Consider the following 12,073-nt stretch of genomic DNA (forward strand, 5'->3'; position numbering starts at 1 on the left):
ACAGAAGAAATTAAAAGGGTATAAAAGACTCTTGATAAGACTGTGCAAGTACATTTGAAAAATGAATTATTTTATCAGACTGTATAAAATTTCATGATTTTTTTCAAACATGGAGAAAATTTGAACAGTTAATAACCAATGAAGAAATTTGGAATGTTGTTATAAGAAAGTACTTCCTAATAAGTACTTCCTATGTTCAAATGGTTTCACAGAGTAACCCTTTTCAGAACTGTAAGAAATAGTTTTTGTACTCTTTAAACTGTTCCAGATAATCCTCTAGCATTGAATACCCCTAGGGCCCAGATTTTGATCTCTTTAAGTACTATTACCCACTAAAAGAACTCAGGGCTTGTAAAAATACCTGACCAGGTCTGAGTCAAGGAATAGGTAAGCTTATGAGGATGGGTTTGTGTCTAAAGAATCTAGGACCCAGCTTGAAAGAGCTGTCATTGATCGGAGTTGGACAATTGGAACATCAAAATAATAATAATAACTACTATAACTGATTGAATCATAATATATGAAAATTCATGAGTGCCTAATAAAACTTGCAGAGAACTTAAACAAACAAATAATTTTGCCATGGCAGTGGTTCGTTGCTATGGCAATGGTTATTATATTAATTTCTCACTTTAAAAACTGGTAATTAAAGAGAATGAACTAAGCATTTATTCTACCATTTTTTTTTATTTTTTTATTTTTTTTAAAGATTTTATTTATTTATTTGAGAGAGAGAGAATGAGAGAGAGCGAGTACATGAGAGGGGGGAGGGTCAGAGGGAGAAGCAGACTCCCTGCCGAGCAGGGAGCCTGATGCGGGACTCGATACTGGGACTCCAGGATCATGACCTGAGCCGAAGGCAGTCGCTTAACCAACTGAGCCACCCAGGCGCCCTCTACCATTTTTTTTAAAGATTTTATTTATTTTAGAGAGGGAGAGAGCGTGTGTGAGAGCAGGAGTGGGGGGAGGGGCAGAGGGAGAGAGAGAATTTGAAGCAGACCACGTCCTGAACTCGCTCTGAACTGGGAGCCCTACTTGGGGCTCTATCCCACGACCCTGAGATCATGACCTGAGCCGAAATTGAGAGTTGGACGCTTAACCAACTGAGTCACTCAGGAGGCCCTATTCTACCTTTTCAATAGGAGTTGTATTTCATGGTAAACAAGTCTTTCCAGTTTATGAGGTAAAGCTCTTCTTTCTAGGTGATTGCTAGCTAGCTAATAGAGACGGGATAATAGAATTAGAATAATCAACATTTTGCAAACCTTGAGGAAATATTTGATTCAGGCAAGGCTCATTAATGGATGCTAAATCCATTAAGACATGAGTTGATAAAGAACAATATTCACATAGTTCTAAATTGTCATGTCATAGATTACTTGCTAGGCATACAGAAAAAAAGTGAAACTTTATAATGGAGATACCATATTGTCATCTCCTGAAACTGGTCATCAGTATTAGCATCATTACTAATAGTGGGGTGATATGGCATAATGAGCCTCCTCACAGGATGTAAAATAAAGTACATAGGTTAACATCTAAAAATCAGCTCACTTGGCAGCACATATGCTAAAATTGAAATGATAAAGAGAAGATTAGCATGGCCCCTGTGTAAGGATGACACACAAACTGGTGAAGTGTTCCATATGTTTATGATTTCACTCATATGTGGAATTTAAGAAACAAAACAGATGAACATAAGGGAAAGAAAAAAAAAAGAGAGAGGGAGACAAACCATAAGAGACTCTTAACTATAGAGAATAAACTGAGGGTTGCTGGGGGCAGGGGGATGGGCTAAATGGGTGATGGATATTAAAGAGGGCACTGTGATAAGCACTGGGTGTTATATGTAAGTGATGAATCACTAAATTCTACTCCTGAAACTAGTATTACACTATATATGTTAACTACAAGAAATTTGAAATACTGGGAAAAAATAAAATTTTCTAAAAACTGAAAAAAACAAAACCGCATGATCATCTTAATGGATGTTGCAACAACGTGGATGAACTAGAGGGTATTATGCTAAGCGAAATAAGTCAATCAGAGAAAGACATGTATCATATGATCTCACTGATATAAGGAATTCTTAATCTCAGGAAACAAACTGAGGGTTGCTGGAATGGTGGGGGGTGGGAGGGATGGGGTGGCTGGGTGATAGACATCGGAGAGGGTATGTGCTAGGGTGAGCACTGTGAATTGTGTAAGACTGTTGAATCACAGACCTGTACCTCTGAAACAAATAATACATTATATGTTAAAAAAGAAGAAGAAGAAGAAGAAAAAGATAGCAGGAAGGGAAAAATGAAGGCAGGGGGAATCAGAGGGGGAGACAAACCATGAGAGACTATGGACTCTGAGAAACAAACTGAGGGTTGTAGAGGGGAGGGGGGTAGGAGGATGGGTTAGCCTGGTGATGGGTATTAAAGAGGGCATGTACTGAATGGAGCACTGGGTGTTATATGCAAACAATGAATCATGGAACACTACATCAAAAACTAATGATGTATGAACACTTCATCTAAAACTAATGATGTAATGTATGGGGATTAACATAAGAATAAAAAAAATTAAAAAAAAAACAAAAAAACTAATGATGTATGGTGATTAACATAACATAATAAAATAAAATTTTAAAAAAAGTTTATGTGGAATTATAAGGGACACAGAATAGCCAAAACAACCTTGAAAAAGAACAAATTTGGAGAATTCATACTTCTCTATTTCAAAACCTACTGCAAAGCAACAGTAATCAAGACAGTGTGATATGACAATGATAAACAGAGAGATTATGAGAATAGGTTTGAGAGCCCAGAAATAAACCCACATGTCTGTGGTCAACTGTTTTTCAACCAGAATAGGAAGGGCATTCCCTAGGAAAAGAATAGTCTTTTTATCAAGTGGTACCAGAACAACTAGATATCCACATGCAAAAGAATGAGTCTGGATCCCTAGCTCACAGCATACATGAAAATTAGCTCAAAATGGATCAAAAACCTAAATGTGAGAGCTAAAACTATAAAACTCTTAAAAGAAAACATAGAGGTAAATCTTCATTACCTCATATTTGGCAGTGGATTGATAGATATGACAGCAAAAGCCTGAATAATACAAGAAAAAATAGATAATTGGACTTCATCAAAGGACACTGTCAAGAAAATGAAAAGTATACAGAATGGGAGAAATATGTTTGCAAATCATATTTTCTGACAAGGGACTTGTATCTAGAGCTTATAAAGAGCTCTTAAGGGGCACCTGGGTGGCTCAGTCATTAAGCGTCTGCCTTCGGCTCAGGTCATGATCCCAGGGTCCTGGGATCGAGCCCCGCATCGGGCTCCCCGCTCCAAGGGAAGCCTGCTTCTCCCTCTCCCACTCCGCCTGCTTATGTTCCCTCTCTCACTGTGTCTCTCTGTAAAATAAATAAATAAAATCTTGAAAAAAAAGAGCTCTTAAAACTCCATAATAAAAAGACAACCCAGGGCGCCTGGGTGGCTCAGTCGTTAAGCGTCTGCCTTCGGCTCAGGTCATGATCCCAGGGTTCTGGGATCGAGTCCCACATCGGGCTCCCTGCTCGGCAGGAAGCCTGCTTCTCCCCCTCCCACTCCCCCTGCTTGTGTTCCTGCTCTCGCTGTCTCTCTCTCTGTCAAATAAATAAATAAAATCTTTAAAAAAAAAAAAAAAGACAACCCAATTTTTAAAACAAGCAAATAGTCATTTCTTCATAAATAGTCATTTCTGGGGCACCTGGGTGGCTCAGTCGGTTAAGCATCTGCCTTTGGCTAGGGTCATGATCTTGGGGTCCTGGGATGGAGCCCCGTGTCGGGCTCCCTGCTCAGTGGGGAGCCTGCTTCTCCCTCTCCCCCTGCCTGCTGCTCTGCCTACTTGTGCTCTTTCTGTCTTTGTCAAATAAATAAATAAAATCTTTAAAAGTAAGTAAAAGCTTTCATCAAATTAGGAATAGAAACAGTGAAACAAGCAGAATACAAAATGGGCAAAAGACTTTAATAGACGTTTCTCCACAAAGAAGACATACAAATAGGCAATAGGCACATAAGAAGATGCTCAACATCACTTAGGGAATCCTTAAGGAAATACACATCAAAACCATAATGAGGGCACCTGGGTGGCTCAGTTGGTTAGGCATCTGCCTTCAGCTCGGGTCATGACCCCAGGGTCCTGGGATCGACCCCACGTTGGGCTCTCTGCTTGGCGGGGAGCCTGTTTCTCCCTCTCCCCCTGCCTGACACTCCCCCTGCTTATGCTCCCACTCCCTCTCTCTCTCTCTGTCAAATAAATAAATAAAATCTTTAATAAATAAATAAATAAAATTTAAAAAAGGAAAAAAAATGAAGTCATTTCTTCAAAGAGTGTGTACACACACACACACACACACAGCCAATAAGCACATGAGAAGATGCTTAGCATCATTACTCATTAGGGAAATGCAAACCAAAATCATGACATTCTTTTTCCTACCCACTAATGGCTATAATCAACAACGCAAATCATAACAAGTGTTAGTGAGAATGTGACAAAGTTGGAGCCCTCATATGCTGTTGGTAGAAATGTAGAATAGTGCAGCCACTTTGGAAAATAGTCTAGCAGTTCTTCAAATGATTAAATGTAGAGTTATCATACACCCCAGCAACTCCACTTCTAGGTATATACTCAAAATAATTAAAAACAGTTGTTCAAGCAAATATTTAGACATGAATGTTCATGGTAGCGTTATTCATAATATTGTTATAACAGTATTATTATAGAATAATATATTACTCGTAATAAAAAGTAGAAGCAACTCAATGTCCATCAACTCAATGTCCATCCAGCTGTCCATAAGCCTCCTTATCCCTCTGCCTCTGCCTCTCTCTCTCTCTGTCTCTCGTGAATAAATAAATAAAATCTTAAAAAAATAAAAATTGTGTTTAGCCTGAACTTAATAAAACCTTGAGGTTTAACTTCTAGGAAATACAGGGGAGACATGAACATGATAAAGAAGACCACAGGGAAGATAAATATAAATTAATGTAGGACATTTCAAGGCAAATCTAGAAGATAGGAGTTTTTATAGGAAGTATGGCCTGGTTTCTGTCATGAAGAACAAAAGCTGGAAGTGGGGATGGGAGATTCATTTAAATGTAAGTGATGTTGACATAATAACCAAATGCAGTAGATATTTTGGGAAGAATTAAGGAAATTGAATATGATCAAGACATTAGATATTTAAAAATTATTAATGTTACTAGATATAATAATGGTATTATAAGTATGTAAGAAAAAATTTTTTAGAGATACATAATTAAGTATTTAGGGGTAAAATATAATTAATTTTTACCTTAAAATCCTTGAACAAAAAATACATATATGGAAAAATAACTTATTGAATTTAGGTAAAAGTGTCCTGTTTTTCTGTATTTAAAAAATTTTACTGATTAAAAATAAAAATCAGGGATACCTGGGTGGCTCAGTTGGTTAAGTGTCTGGCTTCAGCTCAGGTCATGATCCCAGGGTCCTGGAATCAAGTCCCACATCGGGCTCCTTGCTTGGCTGGGAGCCTGCTTCTCCCTCTGCCTGTCACTCCCCCTGCTTGTGCTTGCTCTCTCTCCCTCTCTCTGACAAATAAATAAAAATCTTGAAAAAAAAAATAAAAAGAAAAATCACTCAATTAAACACCAAGTAAATAACAAAAACATAGAAACTGTCCTTAAGCATAGAAGGGGGGAAAGAGAAAGTTTCCAAATTTGTTACATAAAGCCAACATTATATTGACCTCATATCTGACAAAATAGAGAATTTACAGATCAGTTTTATTAATAATTGTTATGCTGAAATACTAAATAAAACATTACTGGGTGAAATCAAGTTTAAAGGAATCATGTAGCACTATCATGCTTACATTCCTGGAATGACCTCTTGGAATTCACTTGTGAAACCATTAATCCTGGCACTTTCTGGGAAAGTAGCTTCTTTTTTCTTCTCTTTTTTTTTTTAATTTAAAAAAATTTTTATTTAAATTCAATTTAATTAACACATACTATATTATTAGTTTCAGGGGTAGAATTTAGTGATTCATCAGTTGCATACAACAACACCCAGTGCTTGTTATTTCAGGTGCCTTCCTTAATGCCTATCACCCAGTTACCCCATCCCCCCACCCTCCTCCCCTGCAGCAACCTCAGTTTGTTTCCTGGAGTAAAGAGTCTCTTATGGTTTGCCTTCCTCTCGGTTTTCGTCTAATTTTATTTTCCTCTGTTTTTGTCTAATTTTATTTTCCCTTCCCTTCCCCTATGTTCATCTGTTGTGTTTCTTAAGTTCCACATATGATTGAAATAATATATTTTTCTCTGACTTATTTTGCTTAGCATAATAACCTCTAGTTCCATCCACGTTGCTGCAAATGGCAAGATCTCATTCTTTTTTTTTTTTTTAAGATTTTATTTATTTATTTGACAGAGACAGAGATAGCAAAAGCAGGAACACAAGCAAGGGGAGTGGGAGAGGGAGAAGCAGGCTCCCTGCTGAGCAGGGAGCCTGATGCAGGGCTCGATCCCAGGACCCTGGGATCATGACCTGAGCCGAAGGCAGACGCCTAATGACTGAGCCACCCAGGCACCCCAGGATTTCATTCTTTTTGATGGCTGAGTAATACTCCATTCTGTGGAATATAGCTTGTATATACATACATACACACACTACACACCACATCTGGGCTCTTCCCATATTTTGGCTATTCTGGACATTACTGCTATAAACATTGGGGTGCATGTGCCTCTTCAAATCCGTATTTTTGTATCCTTTGGATAAATACCTAGTAGTGCAATTGCTGGGTCATAGGGCATTTCTATTTTTAACTTTTTGAGGAACCTCCATACTGTTTTCCAGGGTGGCTGTACCAGTTTGCATTCCCACAAACAGTGTAACAGGGTTCCCCTTTCTCCACATCTTCACCAACATCTGTTGTTTCCTGAGTTGTTAATTTTAGTTGGGAAAGGGGGCGCCTGGGTGGCTCAGTCGTTAAGCATCTGCCTTCGGCTCAGGTCATGAGCCCAGTGTCCTGGGATCGAGCCCCGCATCGGGCTCCCTGCTCAGCAGGAAGCCTGCTTCTCCCTCTCCCACTCCCCCTGCTTGTGTTCCCTCTCTTGCTGTGTCTCTCTCTGTCAAATAAATAAATAAAATCTTTAAAAAAAATTTTTTTTTTAGTTGGGAAAGTAGCTTCTTTGATAACATTCTCAATTTCTTCCAGGATTATTGACCTGAAATCAAAAGTCATTAATCATGTTTGATGATAAAACACTAGGGTATTCCCATTATAGAGAGAAGAAAAGGAAATCCACTGCTGTTGTTATTTAACACTGTTGTGGAAGTCAATCAAATAGACTCACAGAACAGACTGAAATACATCAGTATTGGAGAGGAGGCAAAATCATCATGATACCTGGAAAACCCAAGAATGTTAACTGAAAAAGAAATAGAAAGTAGAGTTTAGTCCAGTTATTGGTTACAGAATTCATATTAAAAACCATTGGTTTTTCTGTTTAATGTATTCAACAAATATTACTTGAATGCCTTACGAGCAATAATATCTTTTAGAAAATATAATGGAAGGGGCACCTGGGTGGTACAGTTGGTTAAGTATCCAAGTCTTGGTTTTGGCTCAGGTTGTGATCTCAGACTCGTGAGATCAAGCTCCATGTTGGGCTCTGCACTTAGCATGAAGTCTGCTTCAGATTCTATACTCTCTTCCTCTGCCCCTCCTGCTCATGCACGCTCTCTCTCTAAAATAAATAAATCTTGGGGGGAAAAAAAAAGAAAATGTAATGGAAGAGGGGTGCTCGGCTGGCTCAGTCAGTGGAGCATATGACTCTTAGATCTTGAGGTCGTGAGTTCAAGCCCCATGTTGGGTATAGAGATTATTTTTTTTAAAAATGTAATGGAGGAGAAGATCTCATTCATTATAGCATGAGAAAAAATATACTTATGGAATAATACTTTGGAAAAAAATAAATCTGCCAGGTCTATTTTAAGAAACTTAAAAAGTATACTCCAATAGGCATGAAAGAAAGAAAAATCAGGAGATAGGGGCGCCTGGGTGGCTCAGTCATTAAGCATCTGCCTTCGGCTCAGGTCATGATCCCGGGGTCCTGAGATCGAGCCCTGCATCGGGCTCCCTGCTCCGCAGGAAGCCTGCTTCTCCCTCTCCCACTCCCCCTGCTTGTGTTCCCTGTCTCGCTGTCTTTCTCTCTGTCAAGTAAATAAATAAAATCCTAAAAAAAAAAGTATCTCTTTTAAAAAAAAATCAGGAGATATACTTCATTTTTGGATTGGAAGATTCAATATTACAAAAAAATATACAGTATCAAAATTTTTTCTAGAGTTAATCCACAAAATCAGTATTTCCCCAACCAGAATAATAGCCAAATACTCTTTTGGAACTTGACAAAGCAGAAGTTCTTCTGGAGAAATAATCTGTGAGAATTGTCAGGAAAAGCTGAAATAAAGAGTTATGAGTGTGAGTAGGTCTAACAGACTTAAAATGTACTAAAGAGCTGTAGTAATACAAATAATGTGACTCTTGCTACAGGAATAGACAGCAAAGAATGGAATAGGAAAGAGAATCTAAATCCAAATTGGTAGTAAAGATAGCATTTCAGATCGGTGGTGGTATGTAACTGGCTGCCCATTTGAGGGGAAAAAAATATAAAGCTTGATCAGATAAATTCCAGAAATATCAAGGATTTTTTAAAGCTTTTTTGTAAAGAAAAGAAATTATGAACTTGTTAGAAAGAAATATGGGTAAATTTTTAAAAATAATCTTGAAGTAGATTGGGCTTTTCTCAGATTTTTCTTTAAATTTAGAAGCCATAAAAAGGAAAAGATAATAAATTGCTTCTGCAAATATTAATAACTTCTTTATAGTAAAAACTTTGTCATGAGATTAAATGACAGACCAGAAAAAAACATTGCAGTGTATCATAAAGGATAATGATCTATCATTAAGAAACCCCTGGTATTCTGTATGTTTGTGCTATGTGACCACTTGTGTGTAGTGTACTCCATTTTACAAAACTCAGAATGGAAAGAAATGGAATTATATTTGGAGAGGTAAAATGTGTTGTCTTCTCTTGAGTAGAAGCATCAGAGGGCAACAGTATGGGCTCTAGAACAGGTGTCCTTAGTTTGTTTTAGAACCCCACTGATAGCTCTGTGACTTTGGCAGAGTTACTCAACCTTTCTGCCTTTCAGTATATCTCTAAACTGGAGATAATACCATCCGCCTCACAGGGCTGTGAGGATTAAATGAGATAATACATGCAAAGTGCTTAGCTCTAGAATTTGCCTGGGAGTATTCTAAGGGCCCAGTAAATGTTAGCTGTCGTCATTAGTATTAGTATTGCAGCTCCTACTACTTTTCCCATTACCTTTCTTACTTCTGATACTAATAATACCTCACATTTGTATGTTTTAGAATTAACAGAAATCTTTGACGCGAATTATATAATTTTATCCTCATTACTACTTTGTGAGGTAGATACAGGAGCTCCATTTTATAGAAGTAGAAACAGAGCCTCAGTAAAGTGACTTGCTCAGGTTTGCATTATCTAGTCAGTGGCAAAGTTGGACCTAAAATTCAGATCTTTAGATTCTGCGTTCCAGACGGTTTTTTAAAATCTTGAATTTAGAAATAATTTCAAATTTATGAAAAGCTGCAAAAATAAAAATAGTACAAAGAATAGTCATATACTTGTTACCCATTCACCAATTGTTAGCCTTTTCCCCCATTTACTTTACTATTCAGCATTCGATTTTTAGATTGCCTCTTCCCTCTTACTCATTTACTTGTCCTAATCTCAGATGGCCATTCCTTCACTTGACAAATACTTATCAAGTGCCCGTTTCTTGATTAAATATTACCAAATGTCCATTACCTGGAATACCAGTGTAACCCTTTCAATTTTATTCTCATTTTTGTTTTAAGGAACGCTTTTAATTCTGATTATTTCACTTTTCTAATACGTCAAAATATTTTGAAATCTTTTGGCACGTAGAGAGTGATTTATAACCTGTTCATTCCATAACTAGTCATTCTGCAAAAACTGTCTTTGTGTTTTACTTATTTATTTATTTAATATTTTATTTATTTATTTGACAGAGAGACAGTGAGAGAGGGAACACAAGCAGGAGGAGCGGGAGAGGGTGAAGCAGGCTTCCCGCTGAGCAGGGAGCCCAATGCAGGGCTCACGGGGCTGGATCCCAGGACTCTGGGATCATGACCTGAGCCGAAGGCAGATGCTTAACGACTGAGCCACCCAGGCGCCCCTGTCTTTGTGTTTTAAATACCTGAAGAATCCTTGGGAGTTAAGTTGACTCAGAGTTTACAAAACTAGCTTCCCTCCCTCTGCCTCATGGATTTCCAGTCCGTTTGGGGTTTTCCTGAATCATAGTGGCCTCAGAACACTGAATTTAGTCTTGAACTAAGCTGATCTTGGATTTAGAATTAGATTCAAAGGGTGATTGGTCGTTCAGACTTATCCAAAAAGTAAACCTGGATATTCTGGAACTTACTGATTATCTGGAGGTGAAAGAAGGGCACCTATGGCTAGCATATAACTAATCAATTCATGCAACACGAACAGTCCTGTGTACCTAGCGTTTGTTTCATCTTTGCTTTGATGAATGTGAAAGCCATACTCTACCAGGTGCATGGCATTGTGCCAGTCATAGTAGGGATCTACCAAGTGTAATCTGCTCTGGCTGATACTAATCAGCCAATCATCCAGCTTTTGGCAATGTCTTTTGAAGAGAGGCCTCTTTCCTGTATATATATAAAAGCAGTTTCTCTCTAGTTTTGCAGTACATTTCTGGGTTAATAAGTTTTTTTTTTTTCCTATTTAGATTATAGCCCTTTTGTTTCCTCTCACTGACCTTCTTCTTTTCTTTTTTTTTTTTTTTTAAGATTTTATTTATTTATTTGAGAGAGAGAGAGAGAGCACATGAGAGGGGGGGAGGGTCAGAGGGAGAAGCAGACTCCCTGCTGAGCAGGGAGCCCAATGCGGGACTCGATCCCGGGACTCCAGGATCATGACCTGAGCCGAAGGCAGTCGCTTAACTAACTGAGCCACCCAGGCGCCCTGACCTTATTTTCTAAGCGTTAATGCTTTGCTTGAAAGTTTCTTATATACTTACCAGACCTCTTCTAAAGGACTTACTTCTGATTGCTATGGCATGGAAGTAATGAGTTGATTCTTTTAACTCTTCACCTCGGACTACTATTTTGAAGAATTTGAAAGGATATACTGAGCTAAAAAAAATACATATATGTGTGTATTATATGTATTATATATATGTATATATATATATATGAAATAGGAATGTAGTGGACCAATATTGCTCTTAGTACTTTGGCACTCTTTGTATCTCTCTCTAGTAAATGCTTCTGAAAAAAATCTCCAGAGAGAAGGTGACATATTGAAGAGAAGGTAAAAATTGAAATCATAAAGCATTGGAGAGTGAGAAAGAATAGGTGCAAAATAGTAAAAATGTGTAGGTTAAAAGTTTGGTGAATGCAGAATGAAACAGTTCATTAGAACAGTCTGTAGCAGGTAGGTTAAAATTTAATATTAAAATCTTATATTGAATTTCTACTGGATTTTTTTGTCTTAAAGAGCTCCTTTGTTTTTTTTTTTCCTGTTTACTCTTTGTTTAAACAGCTTATTGAGATGTAACTTGATACCATATTAAAAAATTCTCCCATTTAAAGTGTATAATTCAGCACTTTTTGGTGTATTCACAGAGTTTTTCATCCATCACCTCAATTATAGAACATTTTCATCACCCCCAAAAGAAACCCTGTATCTATCAGCAGTCACTCTCCATTTCTTACAGACTCCCCAGCCTTAGGCAATCACTATTTTACTTTCTGTCCCTATACATATGCCTATTATGGACATTTTATATAAATGGGATCATATAGTATGTGGTCTTTTATGATTGGCTTTTTTCACCAGCATAATGTTTTCAAGGTTCATCCATGTTGTACCAGGTACTTTTTGGTACAAGTAATATTCTGTTGTAT

The 12,073-nt window shown here is 37.6% G+C and overlaps 1 protein-coding gene and 1 non-coding gene across 7 annotated transcripts in view; both read left to right on the plus strand.

The window, feature by feature from the left end:
* The window catches only part of UBR1 (ubiquitin protein ligase E3 component n-recognin 1), a 157,323-nt gene that overhangs the window by 32,694 nt on the left and 112,556 nt on the right, over positions 1–12,073 (plus strand). The gene's annotated exons all lie outside the window — the stretch shown is intronic.
* On the plus strand, positions 1,549–1,652 carry LOC123862559 (U6 spliceosomal RNA). The gene has a single exon (XR_006795263.1). It is a non-coding gene; the product is annotated as a U6 spliceosomal RNA (small nuclear RNA).

This window comes from Mirounga angustirostris, unplaced genomic scaffold, assembly GCF_029215605.1.
Source record: "Mirounga angustirostris isolate CCGP_5_RB_7025 unplaced genomic scaffold, mMirAng1.0.hap1 SCAF_9, whole genome shotgun sequence".
Classification (NCBI taxonomy): Eukaryota; Metazoa; Chordata; class Mammalia; order Carnivora; family Phocidae; genus Mirounga; species Mirounga angustirostris.